Consider the following 26,705-nt stretch of genomic DNA (forward strand, 5'->3'; position numbering starts at 1 on the left):
TTCTTTGATTTGGCTGAAGAACGTTGTCTTAAAAGTAATCCTTTTGTTTAAAAAAATGATCAAATTTATTAACGATATATGAAAAATACATTTTCTGCTTAAGTGCCATTTTTGGTTTTTGAGACAGAACTGTGCTTTTTATGTGTAATGTGATATCCAACAGCTCTAAGTTCAGAATGTCAATATATTGTAAAGATAAAAATGTGCATTGTTTGTCCTGTTTTATTTTTAAGTGTTTTTTTTATAAAACTGAAACTAGATGTTGTAAAGGACCTTCTACTGCCACAGTTTGAAATTAAAATCCCAAACCAAACCTTCTCTTTCATAAGGACTGCAAACAAATATCTATGCACATCTTAAGAATTCTAATATTGGAGGCTTTAGATAATTCAACAAAAGATCAGGTCTATCTGTAGAGCTTTAAAATGATATTATGCTTTGACTTTTTAAATAAAGAAAAACAGAACACATAATCAGCAATTGATATTTTTCTTTAAAAATATATATTTATGTTCATTCTCCCCATCTGGGAAATAAAATATTTACAACTATTCAAAGAATTTACTTACTTTTGGTATTTAGCATAATAATTCCTTCTTTTTGTATCTATTCTGACACTTATTCAGCATTCAAGTCAAGGGACAACTAAAATGTCTGCTGCTTTTGTGAGCTTGGTTGCCCACAAAAGATTTGTGATAGTCAGGGAGGGTATGGGCCTGGGAAATATTGGAGGAAAAGAATGAAGGTAGAAAGACACAAACATAAAATCTAAACATATGGGGCTTCCCTGGTGGCGCAGTGGTTTGGAGTCTGCCTGCTAATGCAGGGGACACGGGTTCGAGCCCTGGTCTGGGAGGATCCCACATGCCACGGAGCAGCTAGGCCCGTGAGCCACAATTGCTGAGCCTGCGCGTCTGGAGCCTGTGCCCCGCAACGAGAGAGGCCGCGATAGTGAGAGGCCAGCGCCCCGCAATGAAGAGTGGCCTCCACTTGCCGCAACTGGAGAGAGGCCTCGCGCAGAGGCGAAGACCCAACACAGCCATAAATAAATAAATTAATTAAAAAAAAAAAAAAAGTGGGACTCCTGATATTCATCCCACTTAAAAAAAAAAACAAATCTAAGCATATGCCGCTTAACTGAAAAGGTACAATTTAACCTATTACTGATCCAATGAAATTGAAAAATAACAAACATGAGATGTATAGAAAAAAGTTCTAGAGTACCATTTACTATAGAAATTTATAAGGCAGATTGATGTGGCCACCTAAATGGACTGTGGGATCACAAAATGTTGTGCTCTGAAGTTGTCCTCAAAAATTGTCATATCTAAGCTACAAAGTTTTTTTTTTCTTCCTTCGTCAACGTATTGGATTTAGTCTAAGACTTCTAACCTCTCTCTAGTATTGATTTCAGCAACCTTCAAAAATCACTGTAGCTTGCTATAATTTGCATTTTGCTGGGCAGCATCAGCAGAATTGACAATATTTGCTAAAGCTTGTGTAATTTTCCCAATAAAAACTTTAAAAGTAACTATTCAGTTGTTCAGTATCCATTTTTATTTGCGTACCTATGCTCCTTCAATCCTGTTAGGTCAATTCCCTAAGTTAACAATCTGCCTCATTTCTATGAATTCCCTACAAAATGTTCAATAGACGTCTATAAAGGAGAGTGATGTTGCACTCAAAAGTAGATGCTTGCTATTTACCATGTGTTAGCTTTCACATCCCTGTGCATACTTTAGGAAATCATTCTACCTTGATGGCACGTATTTATACGATAAAGGTTCATTGTTTCTCACCAAATCTCATTACTGGAAATTGAAAACTAATACTATTTTCCTTCAGTTCAATGTGTGAATTTTCCATGACCCATTCTAATCACAAAGAAAATGAGCATGAAAGACAAAGCAGCTCAAGTGGAAAAGACTATAACAGCAAATATGAATGGCTACCCTTCATGAAGGAGGCTCACGTATTGGATCTCAGAGCCAAAAGGAAAACGTCACAAAAAACTTGACTTCTTTATCAATGACACTGGAGATAATAGTACTTACTTGAGTAACTTTTGTGCATAGTGAAACTTCAGTAGCAATGCAAAAGTAGGCAGTTATTTCTCGGTCTTACACCTGTGTGTTAGCTTGTGTGGCTCTGCTTCAGGATTTTTGTTGAGTTTGAGTTGGCTACACAGATCTCATCTGGGGCAAGTCTGAAGTGTCAGCATCCATGGAGACTTGCTTTTCTTATGATAAAGGCTATAAATTTCAGAGGGATGAGGAAAAGCCAATAAGATGTGGATAGGAAATTGGTACACTGTCACTTCCACCCATGGTTTTGGACACACTCAGCCATATAGTCAAGGCCAAAATTAATGAAGCATAAAGGTAGCATTGATGGGGGAGAACAATATATGCTGGACGTAAGTTAATCTATTATAGCAGTCATTAGTATAGAGATCAAAGCAACACAATGAGTTGCGTTACAAATTCCCTATACTGAAAGAGAGAAAAAAATCACTTAATTTAATGTAAGGGGTTGGTGGTCTTCAATATCTATGGAGAAAGTAGCTTATTATTTCTTTTATTTCTATCCTGTACAACTTTATGATAAAGTCGTGGGAGACCTAGCTTGATCCTCAAACTATTTCCATCAGGTGAACCCAAACCTGTAGGGCTAATGTGCAGGGCCAAGGATCAAGATCAAGGAGTTGATCCCATGAGGTGCTGAAGAGCACCCTAGGAAGGCATCAATCTCCACTGAACTGGAATTTGCCAGACACTATTAGCCCCCAAACAAATTCAGATATCAGAAGGAAGAAAAAGTTATAAGTATTCCATGTTATCTGAGACCCAGATTTGTGCTCAACTTAGGTCCCCACAGACTGATAACTGGATTTTGCAGAGAGAAGAGAGAGGACAATAGGTAGAATTAGAAAATTCTGATTTGGATAACACTTCAGTATGAGATAGGGAGATAAGTTATTATTTACTTCTTATGTACATTCTACTCTACTTTGCCTTAGAATCCTGCAGAGCTATAACCCCTGTGGTTGGTAATAGCCACGACCATGAAGGAACCCTGTGAAATCTCCATTAAGAGAAGCTACTACCAAGAGACTAGCTCATTTATATCCACCACTTACTATCCCTTTGGGTGTACTAGAGTGGTCACAGTGAGGCCACACTTCCTCTTAGGTTGCTCTCAGCCAGTGAATGACCATGGTGGGGTAGAGTGGTATTAAAGCTGGCTCAGTCAAGCCAGACTCAGGACTGGGAAACTTTGCTCATGGACTCCACGTGGGCCTGGCCAGGGCTTTCTCAGAACTGTGCTGCAGTCAGACTATTTCTGCCCAATCTTTCTTTCCCCCTCTCCTTTCACAGGAGTCAGCCTGCCTTGTGGGCTGGAGGCTTTCACTATCTACTCTAGCACCTGCCTACTTTATCCTTCACAGCATCTCTCCCAATAAAACTTTTGCATATCTAATCTTACATAGGTATCTGATTCTAAGAGAACCCAAACTGACACAAAAACCAAGAGTGGAACAGTGTTAGTAAAAAGACTGCTTAATAATATCACAGCCTTGGGCTTCCCTGGTGGCGCAGTGGTTGAGAGTCCGCCTGCCAATGCAGGGGACACGGGTTCGAGCCCTGGTCTGGGAAGATCCCACATGCCGCGGAGCGGCTGGGCCCGTGAGCCACAATTGCTGAGCCTGCGCGTCTGGAGCCTGTGCTCCGCAACAAGAGAGGCCGTGATAGCGAGAGGCCCGCGCACCGCGATGAAGAGTGGCCCCCGCTTGCCGCAACTGGAGAGAGCCCTCGCACAGAAACGAAGACCCAACACAGCCATAAATAAAATAAATTAAAAAAAAAAAAATTTGAAAGAATTAAACATGATAACGTGCATACAAGCATTCTGTAACTTGTTTAGCCCTACAAGCATGCTTAAGATAGCATAACCTCATTCACACTTCATTCATTTAAAAAAAAAATAATAATAATAATAATATCACAGCCTTAGTAATAAGGCTGTTCTTGATGTGAGAAGTAGTGTACTTCACGTGGACAAAAATGTTGCCTGCCATTTCAGTAAACAATGAATGTTGCCTGCCATCAGCCACTGCAGCTGCCTGGGCCCTGATGGTGTGCCCTGAGGAGAATTCAGGATGGAGAAAAAACAGGATACTGGCCCTAGAGAGTGAAGATGCATATCAAAGGAATAATTTCAATGAGCCCAGACTTTTGCATATTCACATACACAGAAAAGCTTGAGGTATCTATTTTTTGAGGTATTAACTTGAGGTATCTATTAACTTGAGGTATCTATTTTTTTGTAATTAACAGTAATCTTTTGATGTTCAGCTACATGTTTTTGTTTTTTTTTCCCAGCAAAAACTTCTACATATCCTGGCTCCTTCCTCACCTCTTTGGGACAGTTCCTCAGAGCTATCTGAGATGCTGTCTCCTGAACTATAGTCCTCAGTAAGGTCCTCAAATAAAACATAACTCTCAACTTTTAGGTTGTGTGGGGTTTTTTTTCAGTTGACATTTAGAAGGCATATAGTATTGTATAGAAGGAGGGGCTGCCCTTAAACACCTTACAGAAATAAACACCTCGATGCTGTACACTGCATGTTAGCTACACAGCTTTAATTCCCCTGATGGACATAGCTTGGAGATCAAGCTGGATCAAATAGAAACAAGTTGTAAAATCCAGTGGAGGGAGCAGTCATGTTTGAAGAGTGTGCACTGCTCAGCGAAGGTGGGCGTATGGACAGAAGAGGCGATGATGCCTGGGGGAAATACCTATACTCAGAACAGGTGGTTGCACAGCCTGGGGAGTAGAACCTAATAAAAGTCAAGTGAAAGTGACTTTTCAGTGGGCACCAAAGAGATTTATCAAGGCATCTTTATATGGTTTAGCAGATGCTGGAAGCCTTGGATCAGAGGTAGGGGCAGGATGATTTGCATTGGGAATAGAGAGAGAAAGAAAGGAAGAATTGCAGTCACAAAAAAGCATAATTCATGAGCCCACGACAAGATCATTTTACTAAAGTGACTCCTGGGAAAAAAGTGTGTGAAAACTATTATGAGGGAATCAATGACCTGTAATTGTACATTGTTACAAGAACTACTGAAATATGGTTTTTAAAGTGACTCTATTTAGAGTTCCAGGCAGTTTACTTTGAGAAAAAACAGTTTTTGTATTGTGTTAATATTCCTAAACAATATCAACTTCATTCTGATTCCTCACACATTAAGAGAAGGAAGTTGATTTACTGTGTAAATCAGATCATCCTAGTAAAGTGGTCTCATGTTGGGGAGACACTTGGATTGCCACATCTACTTCCACCAAGATTCCAAATCTATCCTGTCAATTAATGGTCCAGTACTTTTTTTCTGAAGACATGGAAAACCATAAAACATCTGTTTGGGGTGTTTTTTATTTAACATTTTTGTTGCTGCTGTTGATGTTCATATTATTGAGTGATTGACAGTGACTTATTTATGGCTGCTCTTTAGAAAAAAAATAATAATAAGCAGCTATAGGCTGAATAGAAGGAAGAGAATGCTAACAAGTTCCAGGGGACTTTGAATGGCATGAGTCAAATGACAAGATTAGTTGCCAGACAGGGCGTCAAGAATCAGCATTGTGTTTAGTAGGTGAGAGCAGAACCAATGTCTGGGAGGAGAAGAAACCAAATTAGAAACCAAGATTGACTTACATACTGTTACTATAAATTATTATTTGTTCTTCATTGTCTTATATTTTCTGTACTTAAAAAAAAATAATGAACATTGAGAACATGACATGCTATATCATAATAGAGAAAGCTGAGCACAGAAGTTAAAAAAACTGAATGAAAAGGAGATTTAGAAAGTAAAAATTTGGATGTGGTGTAAGTGGCTTTTGAAAGGACAAAACATTATATCCAGATGTGTTCTGTTACTGATTTATTGTTTCAGCTTCCTGTTCATGAATAGCATTTCCTAACTCACAGTAAAGAATTTAAAGTCACTGAGTTTATTATGCTTCTAATAAACTGGGGTCAGGAGACTAGACATTACAGTATTGAAATAGTTAATTGATGATAGGGGTCCTGAGCTAAGGTGATAATGGTGAGAACTGAGGGGAATTGAATGATGAGAAAGGCATTGCAAGGATAAAATAAATCTCCCATTTTGAATCCTAAATACTATCCCTTCCTTTCCAAATCAAGATTACATATTTCAGAAACAAAATGGATTGTATAATATGAAAGTTACTGGATTAGAGAGTTTTAATAAACATCCTAGAATATGAAAATCCTATTTAAATATGGATAAACATCTCCTCTAAAGTGCCTCTTGGGCTTCCCTGGTGGCATAGTGGTTAAAAATCTGCCTGCCAATGCAGGGGACATGGGTTCGAACCCTGGTCCGGGAAGATCCCACATGCCACGGAGCAACTAAGCCTGTTCACCGCAACTACAGAGCCTGCGCTCTAGAGTCCACGAGCCACAACTACTGAGCCCGTGTGCCACAACTACTGAAGCCTGAGAGCCTAGAGCCCGTGCTCCACAGCAAGAGGAGCCATCGCAATGAGAAGCATGCACACCACAATGAAGAGTAGCCCCCGTTCACTGCAACTAGAGGAAACCCATGGGCAGCAATAAAGACCCAATGCAGCCAAAAATAAATAAATAAAATAAATAAATTTTAAAAAAGAATCTGCCTGCCAATGCAGGGGACATGGGTTCGAGCTCTGGTCCGGGAAGATTCCACATGCTACGGAGCAATTAAGCCTGTGTGGCACAACTACTGAGCCTGTGCTTTAGAGCCCATGAGCCACAACTACTGAAGCCCGCGTGCCTAGAGACTGTGCTCTGCAACAAGAGAAGTCCATGCACCGCAACGAAGAGTAGCCCATGCACCGCAACGAAGAGTAGCCCCCGCTCACCACAACTAGAGAAAGCCGGCGCATAGCAATGAAGACCCAACGCAGCCAAAAATAAATAAATTAAAAAAAATAATAATAAAGTGCCTCTTAAGACTGAGCTGAGATCATATGAACCACATCGGCTCTGGGAATATTGCCCAAAGTTCAGAACATTTTGATACAAAAATATTATTTATTTAGAGACTCATGTTTTACCCTTAGAATTTTTGCATATTTTGCCATTTATTCCTTAATATATACATAGCAACTTCAATTTTAATTTCTTCAAAATAATTAAAACAAATATGCAAAGATGTATCATGGTGACCCTGTGACTTTAACTATGCACGTACACTATCTCTTCATTTTACCCTGTATTGAAAAGCACATAAAACCTGAGTTTAGAAAATATATTGAAAGGATTTTCAATGTCACAAGTCACATCACTGCATTTATAATTTAAGAAATGACACTTATGGTAAGCAAATTGACACTATTAGAACATTTATGAGATATTTTTAAAAGATTGAACCAACATGAAGACATTGGGTGTATTCATTCAAAGTACTTACGCAGATGTACTGAGATGGAGTTAGGAATGCAAGACGTCTGCTTGGGGGAACATCTGCGAATAACTAAGAGGGAGGAAGCAGGATTCTCAGCAAAAGGTTTCAGGGAGCAACTCTGATCTGGTACCTGTGAAAAGCATGGCCTTGAAGGAAATCTGCAGAAGATTTTCAAGTTGCTGCAGCTGGAGGCAGGTTCTTTTTAGAAGGGATAATTGAGTGGTTCACCACCAGGACTGCCACAGGTGAACATCTGTGAAGCACAGACCCACTTCTCCATATGGCTGGCCAAATGAAGTTGGGCTGGCCAAAAAGTTCATTGGGGTTTTTCCGTAAGGTCTTATGAAGACCCCAAATAAATTTTTAGCCAACCCAATACATTTGGAGGGAAACTCCTAGAGGTTTCTAGTGGGCCTCATTTCCTAAGGGGAGACTTAGAAAATGGAAGGCCTTACTTACTACTAGTCATCTTTGTGTTTCAATTTTCCTTCCAAATTTCCTTCACCCTCAGCTACTATTTCTGCTGGTTTTGGTGACTTACCTAGTGGAGTGTCACACGTTTTCACTCCTGAAGGAACACGATTCCTCTGTGTGAAATTCCATACCTAGGAAGTATGCACTTCCTAAGCCTTTATATAGTGGTGCTAGCTGAGGCTCTCTAAGCAGAAAATACAAACCCATACCCAGAACAGGTGCCTATTGTTTGAGAACAAATTGCAGGCCCATTAAAATGGAAGGGACTTGGTAAAAGCAAACTTACAACCAAGTCGATGGTTGCTTCTTTTGAGGAATGGCCATATCGAAGGTTCATCTTTTGTTTCTGTTGCTGGTATGCTGTGCATGCAGAAGTGGTAATAACTAGATAAGCCTTGGTAAGTAGGAACCCATGCCGATGGGCCCATGCAGTCTCTGCTGTTGCCACCACAAACACTCCGTTTGCGGGTCTGTTAGGCCTTGTGAATGAGAAGTGTTTCTATCCCTCTTTCTTCATTGAAATTAAACACACACACACACTCTCAAAGGTCACATACCATGTACTCAGACTGTATTAACCTGCTCTAATAAAGATACCAAAAATATCCTGGCTGTTGAAATTGAGTCTATCATTGGCTTGAGCTTGCAGTAGTCTACAGGAATTCTCCAGAATCCATTTGGTTACTGCAGTGGCTAGACTGGTAAAGTAAATGAAGGCATATAAAGGACCATCACCCTGCATTCCTGAGATACTGAAAAGTGGCAACAAACATCCTCACTCCCCCTGTCCCTGTCACACAAGGATCTTATCCTGTTTTTGATTTACTCCCTCAAGGGTTGTGGTTTCAGAAGCTCCCCTTTGGCCTTCCTCGCTATAATAGCTTTACTCCACAGACCAAGAGTCTAATACAAACGTTGCTTTAACTGCCAAGTATGTCAGTCTCAATTATATAGTCAGAGTCTTGGGAACTGACCAACAAGTGAGTATATAAAATTTGTAGGCTCACTGGAGGCTGGATTTTGGCCAGGTCTTCATGTTATACATGACTCTAATATGCCAGAATTTTGTCAGAGAACTATGACGATGTTTAAATTCTCTGCATATTAATATCATATGAGACACTGTTTTCAGTAGTTATTAAAATGTCTGCTATTCCTTTCCCCAACATACCACACACATAAGCGAACAGCTTTTGGGTCCATGGAGGAAAGATTTGGGAATCATTTATACATACATTTGCTCTGTGGTTGCAGAGTCCTTCCTGGGGAGCAGGACCATTTCATTCAACATTTGAAGGTCTGAAAATTGTCTCATTCCCAGGAATTGTGTAAAGGGCCTTGAACTTTTATATTTTTTTAACATCTTTATTGAAGTATAATTGCTCTACATTGGTGTGTTAGTTGTTAGTTGCTGCTGTATAACAAAGTGAATCAGCTATATGTATACGTATATCCCCATATCCCCTCCCTCTTACATCTCCCTCCCACACTCTCTATCCCACCCCTCTAGGTGGTCACAGAGCACCGAGCTGATCTCCCTGTGCTATGCAGCTGTTTCCCGCTAGCTATCTATTTTACGTTTGGTAGTGTATATATGGTCAGAATGGCCATCATCAAAAAATCTACAAACAATAAATGCTGGGCCTTGAACTTTTATTGAAGTAACTATCCTTGAACTCCTACTCATCTGTTTTCCATTCTTTTATTTATATTATGCAGCAACCTCATGGGCTGCCCATTAATTTGGCCCTCAGAGATGTTACATTCTAATATTCATTTGCATAATCCTATGCTGCCTTAACAGCAACTCAAGACTGTGCTGGTATTGTAACTGTGACCACCCAGTGTCTGACATTTTAGCATGATCACTTGATGTCTATTTATTTGAGGCCCATCATACCCAAACCAACCAAGCTGTGTGACAGCCTCTCCTGCCATCAGCCCTAACTGTAGAGAAGGGCCAACCACCACTGAACTTAGTGAAATTGACACACCTGTCACCAGCTCATTCTTGATGACTTTAGTGAATGGTGTGGTCATTATTCTGGCCTAAGGTAATACATACACTTCACCATGCCCATTTTCCTGTGCCTTTTAATCCCTTTCTCTACTATCTGCTATAGAAATATAAATATTTTCATATCACTCAACAGTGTCTACATTTTCTCCAGGTTTATAGAAGTCATCCAAACAGCTAATTAGCACCTTTGCCTGGGTTTCTTACCAAGGTATTATATATTGTATCTCAGAAATATCCTCAAATTAATAAATTCTCTTTTCCAGTCCTAAGTTTCTGTCCCCTTGATTATCAAGCATCCTTTTAATATAGTCACACTGGCAATCTCCCAGCTCCTGATGACATCTGCTGGCTAACTTTTGCAGCTCCTTTGGGTCATTGACCCTTTTCTCCCTCATCAGATCTAGCATATGCCTGACTGGATTATGCTACAATTGGCAGTAGTCAAGGAGTTGGGAAAAGATATTAACAAGGCAGAACCTTTTATGTTATGGGAGAGAAGCCTCTTCAGTGCTTTCTACTCGAGGAAAGTGACAGTCTTATTAGGGAAGGGTGGACCATCTCTGTAAACTTAGGGTTTAAAAGGCTGGGGAACTAAAATGTTGAGTGTCATGCATTCCTTTGACCCCATTCCATGTGCTAGAGTGTCTGAATTTTTGAACCAGGACCCTAACTTTAGCATATGGGATCTTCATCAACTGCACATTCCATGGATCTTTGAAGTTCAGGGACTCTAAATATTAAATCTTGAGTTTAGTCTCCACATTTTCCTGCTCTCCCACAGCAGCAGACAAAGGCTTCTTTGTAAGCTACCAAAAGGCCCTCAACCTTCACACTTAGTATTCAATTTTTTGTTAACATTTCTGCTTTTCATTTGCTGTAGGATGTCAATGAAACTTAATACCAGTCAGCCAATTCCATCGCCCTTGTATGCATTGCACCCCCCTCCCAATCCTTTTCAAACTCCTGAATTATTGTACTGAGCAAGATAGTTTCTGCCACTGGAACATTCTGCCAAGTATTTGAAGTTTTATGAAGTAATTGTATGTTGGAAAGTCCATTTCCTGATTTTGAGTTGTAAATTTTCCAGCTGTTGAAAAAGTTCAAATTACATATATGAAAAAATAAGAGCCACAAAAGCTATCTCTAATACTGACCATGTAAAATGAAATAATTTTCCAGGATATGACCTATTTTACATGAATAGAGAAGCCAAAACAATGAGCTAAATAAAATATTTGTAATGAATTTCTGTCCATAATGGAGTTTTAATTAAGAATTCTAGGGCTTCCCTGGTGGCGCAGTGGTTGAGAATCTGCCTGCCAATGCAGGGGACACGGGTTCGAGCCCTGGTCTGGGAAGATCCCACATGCCGTGAGCGACTGGGCCCGTGAGCCACAATTACTGAGCCTGCGCGTCTGGAGCCTGTGCTCCGCAACAAGAGAGGCCGCGATAGTGAGAGGCCCGCGCACCGCGATGAAGAATGGCCCCCACTTGCCGCAACTGGAGAAAGCCCTCGCACAGAAACGAAGACCCAACACAGCCATAAATAAATAAATAAATAAATAAAATATTAAAAAAAAAAAAAAAAAAAAGAATTCTAAAAGAGAAACCAAAGTAACTACTCAAGAGTAAAGCATAACCTCTAAGTGACTGGAGACTCAAAAAGTAAGTAGATAAATATTATACTTCTTAAAAATACAAATGCTTAGGATTATATATTAATATACTGCTAAAACTCTATCATATTATAACTAAAGCAAATAAAGTCCTTTCCCGGTGTATTGTCTTCTCTTTACAGATACATGCTTGAATGCTTAGGGGATACTAATGACAATTATTGTTTATCTAAGTAGGACCAATATGTAAAATTCTATCTGATAATAACTGCATGGTCTTACATACATACATTTTAATGCACTTTTTCTTCGCATCATTGCAAGAGGAAAGTATTATTTCTGTAGACTTGTGTAGATTTATCTGTACACTTTTGGTAATTGCCAAAAGAAGTAAAAAGGAGTAGAGGGAGCAGAATGAGAAGGAGAAGGAGAAGTAGTAAAAAGAAAGTCAAAGTAAAATAAAGACAAGGGAGGAAACTATCAGGCAAGAATAAACTTATCTCTAATATAAGACTTTCTGGACAAGTAGAATATGACGATGACAGTAATAAACTAGATGATCGAAATGCAAAATGAAGTTGACTGGGAAAAGTTGGAAAAAGCAGTTTTTGCTACTTATCAATAGAAGTATTTATATTACTGCATTAGAAAGAAAAACTTTTCCCAAATTGGCCAGGAAAATGTGGGATTATTTGAGGATGAAAGAACTTGAGGAAAATACTTGAAATTAGCTCATAAATATCTACTACTTCAACACTCCCCAACTATACCAGAGTCAGAAATAATTTCTCAATCAGAGGGAAATATGTGTGCATGAGTGTACCTACACACAAATTCTCACAGCTAATGCCAAAAGCATAGATGTTCTTTGTGTCCAAAGATCACATTTTTAAACAGAATTAAATTGCTATAATTTTCATATTAATACATTTATGTAAAATTAGTAAGTTATGTATACATTTTAACATTATATTCCGTTTTTATTTTGAACAGTGTTTTACTTTTAGTAATTTATTTAATTTTATTTTTTTAACATCTTTATTAGAGTATAATTGCTTTACAATGTTGTGTTAGTTTCTGCTGTATAACAAAATGAATCAGCTATACGTATACATATACCGCCATATACCTTCCCTCTTGTGTCTCCCTCTTACCCTCCCTATCCCACCGCTCTAGGTGGTCGCAAAGCACCTAGCTGATCTCCCTGTGCTATGCGGCTGCTTCCCACTAGCTCTCTATTTTACATTTGGTAGTGTATATATGTCAATGCCACTCTCTCATTTTGTCCCAGCTTATCTTCCCCTTCCCCGTGTCCTCAAGTCCATTGTCTACATCTCTGTCTTTATTCCTGTCCTGCCCCTAGGTTCATCAGAACCATTTTTTTTTTTTTTAGATTCCATATATATGTTTTAGCATACTGTATTTGTTTTTCTCTTTCTGACTTACTTCACTCTGTGTGACAGACTCTAGGTCCATCCACCTCACTACAAATAATTCAATTTCATTTCCTTTTATGGCTGAGTAATATTCCATTGTATATATGTGCCACATTTTCTTTATCCATTCATCTGTTGATGGACACTTAGGTTGCTTCCATGTCCTGGTTATTGTAAATAGTGCTGCAATGAACATTGTGGTACATGACTCTTTGTATTATGGTTTTCTCAGGGTATATGCGCAGTAGTGGGACTGCTGGGTCATATGGTAGTTCTATTTTTAGTTCTTTAAGGAACCTCCATACTGTTCTCCATAGTGGCTGTATCAGTTTACATTTTCACCAACAGTGCAAGAGGGTTCCCTTTTTTCCACAACCTCTCCAGCATTTACTGTTTGTAGATTTTTTGATGATGGCCATTCTGAACGATGTGAGGTGATACCTCGTTGTAGTTTTGATTTGCATTTCTCTAATGATTAGTGATGTTGAGCATCCTTTCATGTGTTTGTTGGCAATCTGTGTATCTTCTGGGGAGAAATGTCTGTTTAAGTCTTCTGCCCATTTTTGGATTGGGTTGTTTCTTTTTTTGATACTGAATTACATGAGCTACTTGTATATTTTGGAGATTAATCCTTTGTCAGTTGCTTCGTTGGCAAACCTTTTCTCTCATTCTGAGGGAGAATTCATCTTGTTTATGGACTCTTTTTCTGTGCAAAAGCTTTTAAGTTTCATTAGGTCCCATTTGTTTCTTTTGGTTTTTACTTCCATTTCTCTAGAGGATAGGTCAAAAAGGAGCATGCTGTGATTTATGTCATAGAGTGCCTGCTTATGTTTTCCTCTAAGAATTTTATAGTGTCTGGCCTTATATTTAGGTCTTTAATCCATTCTGAGTTTATATTTGTGTATGGTGTTAGGGAGTGTTCTAATTTCATTCTTTTACATGAAGCTGTCCAGTTTTCCCAGCACCACTTACTGAAGAGGCTGTCTTTTCTCCATTGTATATTCTTGCCAACTTTATCAAAGGTAAGGTGACCATGTGTGCGTGGGTTTATCTGTGGGCTTTCTATCCTGTTCCATTGATTTATATTTCTGTTTATAGTAGTGTATTGTTTAGCTTCCATGTGTGAATTTTTACAGTTTTTTTTCCTGTAATTGATATCTAGTCTCATAGTGTTGTGGTCAGAAAAGATACTTGATATGATTTCAATTTTCTTTAATTTACCAAGGCTTGATTTGTGACCTTAGATTATTAATTTTGGGCTACATTAATGTTTTAGTATATACAGAATTTTGTATTTGAAAATATTAAGAAGCTTTACTGATTTATTTTATGAATTCTAAATACTTTTGAACTCTGAACACTTATGAAAACTGATTATTACTCGTTATAATCTCTAACCTCTTATTAATTCTGAGCATTTTCATACTTAATATTGACATTGATTTTGTTCTGGTTTTCAGTCACTCCTAGGAGAGGCACAAACAACAATAGATGATGCTACCCATTGTATGATTAATGCATAAGGACATGCTTAGAATTATTATCAAAGGAAGTGGTTGAATACTGACCAGATATTAGAACATATATTCATGATGATTTTCTATTCAATACCTCAGCGTCTGAAATCCTTTCTTACTCATTTGATATATAAAGTTTTAAATTCTGATATTATTGGCAAGGTTATTTCAATCTAACTAAAATGGGCTATCTTCTCCCAGTTATATGAATTTACTCAGTAACTTTCTCTCTGCCCTAAATCCCTTCCCTTTAGATAAGCACACGTTGCTTTTCCTTTCTCATAATAAATTATAATGGACACTTTAATTTTTCACTGTATTATAGTTTTCCAAATTTATTCCTTTAAAACCTTGAAATGTGAGGATTTAGAAAAATAGTAAAAGTCTCCCTGCCTTCAATGCTCTCATAGTATAACAGAGGTGAGGAACACATAAACCAAAAATTATAAATCAAGGATATGAATGTTATATGAATGTTTCCGAAGTGATAACATGAAGGGCAAAGAGGGAAGTGAACTATGAGACATTTGATTAGAGCTTGATTAAAGGGAGTTTTCTTAGGGTCTATGTTTTATTCTATAACAAAAATAGTGAAACAAGTAGGAGATTGATATTTTGGAATCAAAAGAAGTTTGCCTATTTAGATAAGGTCAAAGTAAAGGCAGATGAAGATGAGGGAATTAGGGATCTGGGAAACTATGAGGTTGTGCCAACAATTAAGATGTTCAAATTTAAAGATGCAGAAGTGGAGCAATTCCAAGAGACCACAAAGTGTTGAAAATCATCCTGAGTGTAGATGGCTGAGTGAAAGTGGGGTCATGGGGAATGAGAATGTCTGTTATTCTACCTGCAAGTACACAGGTGTGTTGAGCAGGAGTGTATTTTCTAAAATCTAAGACCAATTCAAGCTTATTCTGAATTCTGGTCAAACATTTTAAATGAAGAGTCTACAGTTTTACTCTGAGATTGCAACCATCTGAAGATTAATGAGCATTCCATTTCAACAACTTATACAAATGTCAAGTCTGGGTTTGCCTTTGATCTCTCTTTAGTATTGCAACATCACCAACTGCTTCAAAGCTCAAAGACCATACACAGATTATTTAAACAATCATTTATTAAGAATTGACTATGCACTGAGCACTCTTCTAAGTACTGTTTATATAGCAACATACAATGTGGTAAAGATATAAAAGGCAAGAAATCTTCCGTGTATTAATCTTCCTACTCTCACTAATATATTCATTTCTTTGGAACACACTTTAGTTAACTCCAGTGATATTTATTAATTCCTTCCTCCTAAACAAACCTTAAAGTGCTCAGTTAGTCAGTAAGACTAAGTTTTTGGCTACCCACTATACCCACAACTTCAGTACCCAGAAATTAGAAAAAAGAAGAAATATGTTTTTCTTAAGATGAGAATATCAGTTATGATTTTCCTTTATAAAAAACTTCTGGCCTATTACCTTTTATCACATTGTCACCAAGGTTTTTGAAAATTGTTCTCTTTGGAGAATGGCATTGTAATCTCTAAAGTTCTCCTGTCTCCCTATGTTCCAGTCTTGCATCTCAAAATAAGTATTAAATATTTCCCCATCACTACCAATGCAATTAGTCCAAAACTTTTTTTATTCTTTCCCTCAAACAAGACCTCCCTACCAACTTATCTTTTAAAAATGCACTCCTATGCTTCCAGTTATCCTTGAAGCAAATATTTCACTGCTGGTAATTTAGCCACAGAGACCCATCATGTTCCTTCAAATGATATATTCCTTTTCCATATTTCTGTCCATTTCTCATGTCATCATCCTAACTCATACCTTTAACACTCACATTACATTATTAAAATAGTCTTCTATGTAACCTTCCACACTAAAGTTGCTATTCACGCTGTAAGATAAACCCCAGATCCTATGGATTTGAAAATGGCAGCTAGATCTTGCAGACCTGAATTCTCTCACCTGAGTATTATTTCCTCTTAATATCCACCTTGCTTATCATTATCATCATTGGTTCTTAGACATCCCCCCCCCCTTTCAGAATAAGTGCCAATGCCTTCAAGGTAGGATAACTGAGAGCAAGTTGGATGATTTAAACAACTTGTTGATAGTGAATGAAAATAAACACCAAGAAAGAAGTTATATCTTGTGATTCTTAAAAATTTAAAAATACTTGTTATTAACTTGGACTACACTAAGGTAATAATTCCTTGCCTAGGGTTCAGCCTGCCTCTATTTTTCAAAGCCATCCTTTCATCTACACATATAACAGTAACTCTAGTATATCTTAGACTCTTCCAAATTAAGACCTAAGAGATCAAGATCTAGAAAGAGTTAGGCTTGCCTTTTGCTAACTGAGATTTCATTTCCTAGAACATATATTTGTCATTCTTATTGGCTATTCAGAATCTGAACCACTCTGTTTGGGACACCCTGAACATACGTGTTGACTTACCTTCCCAAGTTGTCCTACAGCTCGCTTAATATGGGATCTAGGCTTTGCCAAACAAATGCAGGTACCTGTGCACTGAATCATAGGATGGTGTTGCAGAGGAGAACTTTGTGGTAGTTTAAGAAATTAATTGCTTTTCTAAGGAACAGCAGTGATGTCAGAGCTAATGGAGGTTCTGGGGTCCTGGATGTGGGTAATCTAAAGTTTAGGGTGTAGCATTTGAAGGTTGATGTGGTGCTCTGTTTTGATTTAGTGTAATGTTTACCAAAGTGTGTTTCTTACACCAGCAGCAACTGCATCACCTGGGACTTGTTAGAGTTGTAAATTCTCAGGTACCATCCCAGACCTACCAAACCAGAATAAACTCTGGGAGTGGGACCCAGCAGTCTATAGGTCAGTGAAGCTCTACAGGTGACTCCAATGGACACTAAAGTTTGAGGATCACTGATTTGGAACACTATTTCAGATTGCCTTTGTCACTAAATTTAGCCCTTAGATAATATGTATGTATGAGTGTATTGTGTGTATTGGTTCCTATGTCTCTGCATAATGTCAGCAGCTTTAACTGACCTTGGCCTGGTTAAACTAGTAGCCACACACATAGCAATAAAAACCATCAAAAGCATCTGAACTTTATTCCAAAGGATTTTTTTTCAGTTTGGTTTCTAGCTGTATGTGATGAGCCTACGAATCATCTCTCCTGGTTCTTACCCCACTTTGTTTAAACCTCACCTGCTGCTTCTTATCTAATCCTGCTCAAATTTAATGATTTCATCTTACACTTTGTATCTTGTCTCTGACTTGACAAGGGTGCCGAAGCTAGTAATTAATCCTCTGGCTGCTATACTATTAGTAGCACACCTAGGCACTATGCACCTAAAAAGGATGTTTGAATCATTTAATATATTTGTATATTGTATTCCCTTAGAGATTAGAAAATCTGTGTGGGAAGTGATTGCACTTTATAATGTTTAATATACATTAACCTGCACAGTGAAGCTCAGTCAGACCTATAATATATTCACTGTGTAAATAACTTTGGTTTTACCTCCAAGTTGATTTGACCAATTGTTTTGTTCCTATTTTACTTCATTTTCTGGTAAAATAAATCATGAAACCAAGTGGCTATAGGAAAATGAACTACGTAATTGGACATCACATTGGGTTCTTTTGTTGATTACCTTTTTATCTTTCATTAGATTAGTAACCCTATCTCTAAATCTGTACTCTGTTGTAAACTCTTAAACGTTACCTCTGTGACTCAGAACTTATTGCAAAATTCAATGAAATAGTCTCACAGTACTATGGTAAATGAAATATGACCATAGATTGTATGTAGCTCCTCTCATTAAAAGTAAAGCCTGTTCCCCAGCCCCTTAAATCTTAGCAGCCTTTATAACCTGCTTTGAATAGAAGTGACATTGTGTGAGTTCTGAAGCCTAGGTCTCATAAAGTTTTGTAACTTCTACCTGACCCTCTTGGAACAGTACTGACCATCACATAAAGAATCATATTCTTACCTCAAGTAAGTTGAGAGGCCCTGTAGAGAAGAACCAAGGTACCTAAGCGGACAGCCAACCAGCAGCTCCAAGACTTGCGAGTGACGCCATCTTTAAACCTCCCAGACCAGCTGATCCTCAAACTTGTGAGTGAGCCCAGGTGTAACCAACAGAAGAAATGACAGAGTAAACAACTGAGTTGGGAGAAATAAGAAATTAGGTTTAACCCAAAACATTTGGGATAGTTGGTGTTGCATCAACAGTGACCTAAAATTTAAAAATACTGATTATATTATGGATTTAAAAAATAATTTTCTGTAACTTATTTTTGGTTTTTATGCCAGTGATTGTTGATCAGACATTTTAAAGGGAGACTTTTGAATTTGCTTTCATTAAAATTTATTTTAAAATAATTAAAGGACAAACGCTGGAAAATGTGTTATTAATGATCTAGGAAAATCTGGTCTCACTGCCAACTATGTACTTCCAAAGAGAGATTCTATCATTCTAACTACTATTCCCCTGTTTTCTTTGACAAGGTCATAGTTAATGGGCTTCTCAGTGTGTCTGAAATATGATGATAATTAAAGAGAAATCCCACTTCAAGCATATACAGCGTTATAAAAATGACTTCCAAATAACACTTATGTCTGGATATACTAATGCTTAACATATTTGGTCTTTTTCCTCAAGAGTGTGGTTTGATGGCTCTATTATAAATCTGTTAAAATGTAAATAGAGAAGTTGTATTATTCATGTTATTTATTGTTTTTATGAATCAATAATATCTATTATTTTATTTGTAATCCAAATTTTGTAACATACTTAATACTTTAGTGAAATAGCTCAGATGATAAGTATGGGGCTAAAAATATCATAGCATATTATTTAGGAACACATAGAAACATCCTCTCTATAATTTCATATTAAATCATTTAAAATAATTTTCAAACATTGTTCATTTATGTAATTTTGTTTAAATTATCCAATGTAACTTTGAATTCCTACCATGTGCCAGATAACTATTCTCAGCACCAGATACAGAAATGAACAAAAGGGAAAAGAACAAAACTAAATAAAACATAACAAAACTTCTCTACTATGGGAGCTTACATTCTAAAATGGGGAAAGACAGACAATAAATAATTTAAATAGGTACATTATACAAAAAATGTTTACATAATCTTATACATGTTGGATGATAAGACATGTTAGATGTTTGATGGTAATAAAGGTTGTAAGAAAAGTAGAATAGGAAATAAGCATAAAGACTGAACTTAAGGTGGAGGGAGATGAAGCAGTGCCATTTTGCATAGGCTTGTCACAGAAAGCCTCACTGAAAATATGATATTTAATCAAAAACTTAATGGAGTCAAGGAATAAATCTATTTGAATACCCAGAAAGGGTCCAATTTAGAGGGAAAAGTAAGCACAAAGAGTTGAAACAGAAGTGAGTTCAAGAAACGTCTTGGAGGTCACTATAGATGAAAAATAGTACAGGATGCCAAAAGCAGTAGATGCCTTTGGAGATAAGGCAAGGACAGGTCATCTATAGCCTTGTGGACTATTGTAAAGACTTCGACTTTTACTCCTCAGAGTGGATGAAAAGTGATTTTAGAGCATTTTTAAGCAGAGTATCCTTTTGATTTCATTTTAGTTTTAAATTATTACTTTGATAACTCTATAAAATAGACTGCGTGAGTGAAAAGAGGGTTTCACAATGGTGGAAGCTTGGACTAGTGTTTAGTGCAGAGGGTAGAGGTAAAGGGTAGGATTTCTAGGTGTAGTTTAAGAACTGAGCCCAACATGATCTACTGATGTAGTTAATGAGAGATGTGAGAGTCAGGGAAGATGAGGATGACTCCAAGTTATTTATTTAAAATGCCATGGATATCTTTCCATGATATGACCATCTGTATAATCATTTCTTATATAACATTATGCTAAAATGGTTTATAAATGGTCACAACCATTTCCATATGGCTTAATATTTGTCACATTTTAATAAACATATGTTTACTGAGAAACTATTTTAGGCTCAAAAATGAATGAGACATATTCCCTGTCCTTGAGAGATAAACATATGTAAAAAATACTTTAAATTTAGTGCAGGAAGTAATTAGATACAGATATAAACATAATGATATTTAAAGGAATAAAGTATAGTGATCTGATCTGAACACATGGAAGGCCTAGGAGTTAATTTCAAGGTTGGGCAAGTTAATAATTAGATAAAATTATATAAATTTATAGATAAAATGAAAGAAGAACTAAATAAATGGGGAGATCATTCATGTTATTAGACTGGACAACTCAATATTGTAAAAATGGCAACTTCCTAAGATTCATAATAGGTTAAAAGCAATGCTACTTAAAATATCACAGAATTGTGATTTTTTTAGTATAGAATTCAGAGCTGAATCTAAAGGGACAATAATGACACTCAGTGATCAAAGGACAAGGTGGAAGAATTTACTCTGAAAATAACAAGGCAGTATTAAACTTATGATAATTAAGATGACGTTGTATTGTTTCAAGTGTAGAAAATTACCCATGTAAATGGAGCAAAGAATTAGAAAAAAAAAAAAGATTGATAGATGTATGGACTAGTGTAAGAGCAAAATGGCATGGCATAAAGGACCAAGAGGGAAATATCACCCTTTGAAATAAATGACAATAGGGCAAGTGGTATCTATATGAAGTAGAATGAAATCACAGCCTCTCATCCTGCCATATTAAAAAATCAATTTCAAGTAAAGAAAAGCTAAAATTATAAAGATTTAGGATATAATAGAGTGGAATATTTTCAATAACCTGCTGCAAGGAAAGAGTCATTAAACAAGACACATAAAACACTGACCACAAAGTAAAAGACTAATAAATTAAAATACAGTAAAATTAAGTATTGCATTCACCAAAAGATACCATAAGCAGAATAAAAATACCAATTGCAACATGGGAGAAAATATCAAAAATTTAAAAAGCTAACAAAGAACTAGTGTCCAAAATATGAAAAGAACACTTTCCAACCAGTAAAAAAAGATATTAACTCAAATGAAAAAAAAAATTCCAAAGACTTGTAAAGGAATTTTACTAAAAGGAAACTGAAGTAGATAATAGTAGCGATTATATGTAATCAAATTTGTAATCAGAGAAAGCAAATTAAAACCTCAAGACAATACCACTATTGAAAATATCAATTAGTAACAAGGATGCAGAGCATCATGAACTAGTATATTCTTTAGAACATTTCTGACATTACTTGTTAAATTATAAGGTTTTCATACCCTCTGATCCAGCAATTCTACCACTATGTATAGATTCTAGATAAACCATCACGTACACCAAAAAATATGCACAGGACATCCATAGCAGCACTATTTGGGACAAACAATAAATAGAAACAACTCAAATGGTCACCTACAGTAGGATGGATTAAATAAATATGTGGTATATTCATACAATAGGAGATCATATGACAATACAAATGAGTAAGCTAAACCTACATGCAACAGTTTGGATGAATTTTATAAATATAATTTTGAACAAAAGAAATCAGATTCAATAGAAGTATATACTCTCTGAGTCCATTGTTATAAATTTCAGAAACAAGTAAAACTTTAAAAACATTGTTTCAGAATGCATACATCAATCCACATTAAAGAAAGAAGAACAATGATTAATGATTATCACAGAACTCAGGATAGTTACTAACTCTGGGAGAAGGATCAAGTTTATGATAGAGGAAGGGAATCTGGGTTGCTTCTGAAGTTCTGATAATATTCTATTATTTTTCCATATACCATAATAAGATTATTCACTTTCTTAATTTATTTATACTCGATATATATGTTCTAGTCACTTTTCTGTTCTATATATTATATTTATATATATTTAAATTATATAAAAAGTAGATATTTTGGTTTGAAAATTTTCCGAATAATTTAGACTTCTTTTTTTCAAGTAGCTAAAAGAAAAACATCTGTATATGAAAGCCACATTACCAAATGACTGAGAATACAGAGCGTCTCATAAATCATTCTTTTCAATATATTTTTTCATAGCTAATAGTATGAGGAAATAAAGCATATATGAATGAAATTATAAAACATATAAAATCTAATATATTAATATTGAAAAAATAAGCAGCAGACTCCACTTCCAGACTCCACTTCCAGAAATGGCAACATGAGAAGTTTGAGGAAATCTACTCAAGAGAAAAGAATAATATGACTGAACCAAGTTACCATAAACAACAATATCAGGACACTGGAAAATGATTGAAGGTGGTCAACAACTTGAGAAGTACAGTTTATTCTTGTTATTCATGGTTGTGTTCTAGAAAGTTGAATACTGAATCATTACCCTCAAGAAAAATAGAGGGTTAGGTTCCTGCTAGCCTCTGTTCAAAACTTTCATCACCAGATCAGTACAACACCTTATTTTATATTGGTTTCTGTTTCAAGATACCTTATTCAATATATATCATTGATTCATTAACATTGAACTCAAGGTCAACAGCATTATAACTCATGCTTGAATTAAGTTAGTGTAACTGAACATATTTTCTTGGTAAGGTACATCACAGCCTGTTGTGCTTAGGAAAACTAGACAGCCCTTCAGCACTATGCTAGGAGGACATTTTGAACAGTGAAATCACCAAAAAAAAAAAAAAAAAAAAAAAAGCACAAAAATGCATTTTAAACAAGAAGGCAGATTATTACCTTGTTTGACCTCAGCTGGGAATGTGTGCCACTCAAAGTTTTTACCATTCCACACATTTCTGAGTAAGCATTGAAGACCATGAGTATTAACTTGGGGATTATGAATTAATTTTAGTGAGTGGGCAAACTCACAGATATAGAGTCAGTGAATAATGAAGATTGACTGTATCTATTCATTAAAAAACTGCTACTGTGTTGTATAAGATCCACGAGTCTGTGACCCACTTACCTGATGGAGCTTTCATTCCCCTACCAAGGGTGCCCAAACCCACAGCTCTATCTGCCAGAAGTGATGATTTTTATTCAGGGAAGGTGACAGAGCACTGAGAAATTTAATGCAGAGATTTTGGAAGTGAGAGAGCCATGAAGCACTGTGATATTAACCTGCCACAAAACCCTGGCTTACTGCTAAGATACACATGCACATAGGAGAACATAGGGAGTCCAGTTAAAATGTAAAACCAGAAAAAATTGCAAATTTGCAACATTTCTGAATTCAACTCAGACAACAAAAGGTGAACATTTTACAGCCTTTACGTTTCTGATCATAAGCTTTGCCCACATTTAGCATTGCCTCAGTGCTAAAGAAGATCAACTCCAGGGAGCTACGAACCCAAGTAGGATTAGTACAAAGAAATTCACATTATATCACTCTGCTGAAAGCCAACGTAAAAAGAGAAAGTCTTGAAAGCTGCAAGAGAAAAATGATATAAAAAATGATATACAGGGATGCAATGATATAATTAATGATTATCTTCTTATTAAAAAATACTGATGTCAAAAAACATGGAATTGTATATTGAAGATGCTGATAATAAAAATCAGTCAGTAAATTTATATTCAGCAAATTATCCCTCAAATCGAAGGCAAAATAAAGACATGTTTACATAAACAATAATTGAAAGAATCTATTGCCAACAGACCCATGCTATAAGAAATGCAAAAAGGAAGTCCTTCAGGCTGAAGGAAAATGATACCAGATGGTAACTCAGATCCATAAGAAGCAATATGAGAGGAATGAAACCAGTAAACATGTGGATAAATATAAAGATCATAAATATAAAATGTTCCATTAGATATATATGTTATATATGTTGTATGTTTTTCTTTAATTTCTGCAGAAGACATATGACTGCCTAAAGGAACACATATACCTGTATTCTTGAGTTTACAACATACATAAATTTTAATACACATGATAGCAATAGTATAAAGAAGGGGAGAAGTGGAGACATTATAGGTAAAATATGACTAGGATAAAGTCCATATTAACAAAATAAATTGTGGTAAGTAAAATATGCATATTAAAATTCTCAGAGCAACTACTAAAAATAGCACAAAATATAACTAAAATGCATAGAGCCATTAAAATAATATGTTAAATATTTAGCAAAAGAGATATCAAAAAAGTAGGAATCAGGAAACAAAAGGGAGATGAGACAAATAGAAAATAGTCAAATGATAGACATAAATCCAAATACATGCTTAGTTATTTCAAGTGTGAGCAGACTGAACACTGTGTTCCAAAAAACAAAATTAATCTGACTGAAGGTAGAGCTAAAAGTTGTCCACAAGAGAAATACATTAAATCAAAAACTGAAATAATAGATTGAGAGTAAGACAAAAGGGAAAAGAGAGACCATGCAAAAAGTAAACATAGGAGAGCTAAAGTGTCTAAACTAGTGTCAGACACAATAGACTTCAAGAAAAAATACTACTACAGACAAAGAAGGATATTTCATCATGACAAGAGGATCAGGAGGGCAAGACGACATAAAAAAATAAGTGTATGTGCACTTAGAAAGTTTCACAATACGTGTAACAAAAAAATAGGCAAAAACATAAATATAATTGGATATTTAAATATTCTTTTCTTACGAATTGACAGAGCAACCAGACAGAAAATCAGTAAGGATATACAAGAATTGGAAAACATTATTAACCAACTTGGACAAACAAAGAACTATAAAACACTACAGCCATACATATTTTTTGGAGATAGTATATGGAAAAATTACTGGGACAGACTATATCCTGGACAATAAAATAATTCTCAAAATTTAAAAGGATTGAATCATATAGTCCTTGTTCTCTATTGACACCAGAATTAAATTATATACAAAAATCAGGAAAAAAAATCAAGGTAATAATATATAAATGTCAAACTACGTGCTTCTAAACTACCTTGGTATTAAAGAAGAAATAACATGAGAAATTAGAAAATATTTGAATAGAATGACATTAAAACACTCATCAAAATGTGCTGTAATGAAATTAAAGACATTGTTCAGATGGAGATATATACTTTTGAATGTTAATGTTCAAAAAATAAGTTGATTTTCTAAGCTCTCACCATAAGAATTCAGAAAAAGATCAAATTAAACCCGAGAAGTAGAAAAAAGGAAACAAGAAAAATAAGTAGAAAATAAAACTGAAAACAGTTTAACAATAAAGATAATGAATAAAAACAAAGGTTGAATATTTGAAAAGACCCATAAAATGGTAAGAAAAATAGCTAAACCAATCAAGAGGACAAAAGAGAGAAGGCAAAAATTACCAGTATCAGAAATGAAAGGGGACATCACTAGAGGTAATAAGCACATTCAAAGAATAATAAGGGAATATTATGGACTAGATCAAAACCTTCAGAAAATAGAGAAGAAAGGAACACTTTCTAACTCATTTTATGAGTCCAGTGTTACTTCATACAGATTCAGACAAAAGGACTGCAAGGAAAGAAATATGAAAATGTATCACTTATGAACATGGCTACAAAAGCCCTAACAAAATATTCGCAAATCAAATACAGTAGTATATAAAAAATATATACATTGACCAAGTGGGGCTAATCACCAGAATTTAAGCTTCATTTAACTTCCAAATATTAATTAATGCTCTACACTATATTAATAAAATTAAGACATGCATATAATCTTCTCAATAAATGCAGAAACATGCCTGTAAAATTCAACACTCATTTGTGACTACAATTTTTAGAAAACTAGAAAGCAAATATAACATGCTTAATCTGATAATAAGCATATATGAAAAATCTACAGCTACTATCTTAATGGTAAAAAACTGAATAGTTTCTACCCAAGGTCAACAACAAGACATTGATGTCCATTCTTACCTCTTCTATTCAATATTGTACTATAGATCCTGTCAGTTCAATCAGAGAGAAAATAAATAAAACTCATAGAGTTTGGAAAATAAACAGTAAAGAGTTCTTTGTTCACTGAAGACACAGTAGTATATATGGAAAATACTAAGAAATCTACAAAAGGTTTCTAGAAGTAATGAGTGAATGTAGCAAATTTGCATCACTCAAGATCAGTATGGGTATGTGAGTGTGTGTGTGTGTGTGCATGTATACCACAATATATGAGCAATGAAGGATAAGGTAACTGAAGTACAGGGAAGTTAAGAAATTTTCTCAAGTTTACAGAGGAAGGGGTTCTGAAGCCAGGATCTGAAAGTAACTGAGATA

The sequence above is a fragment of the Balaenoptera acutorostrata genome, chromosome 5, assembly GCF_949987535.1.
Source record: "Balaenoptera acutorostrata chromosome 5, mBalAcu1.1, whole genome shotgun sequence".
NCBI lineage: Eukaryota > Metazoa > Chordata > Mammalia > Artiodactyla > Balaenopteridae > Balaenoptera > Balaenoptera acutorostrata.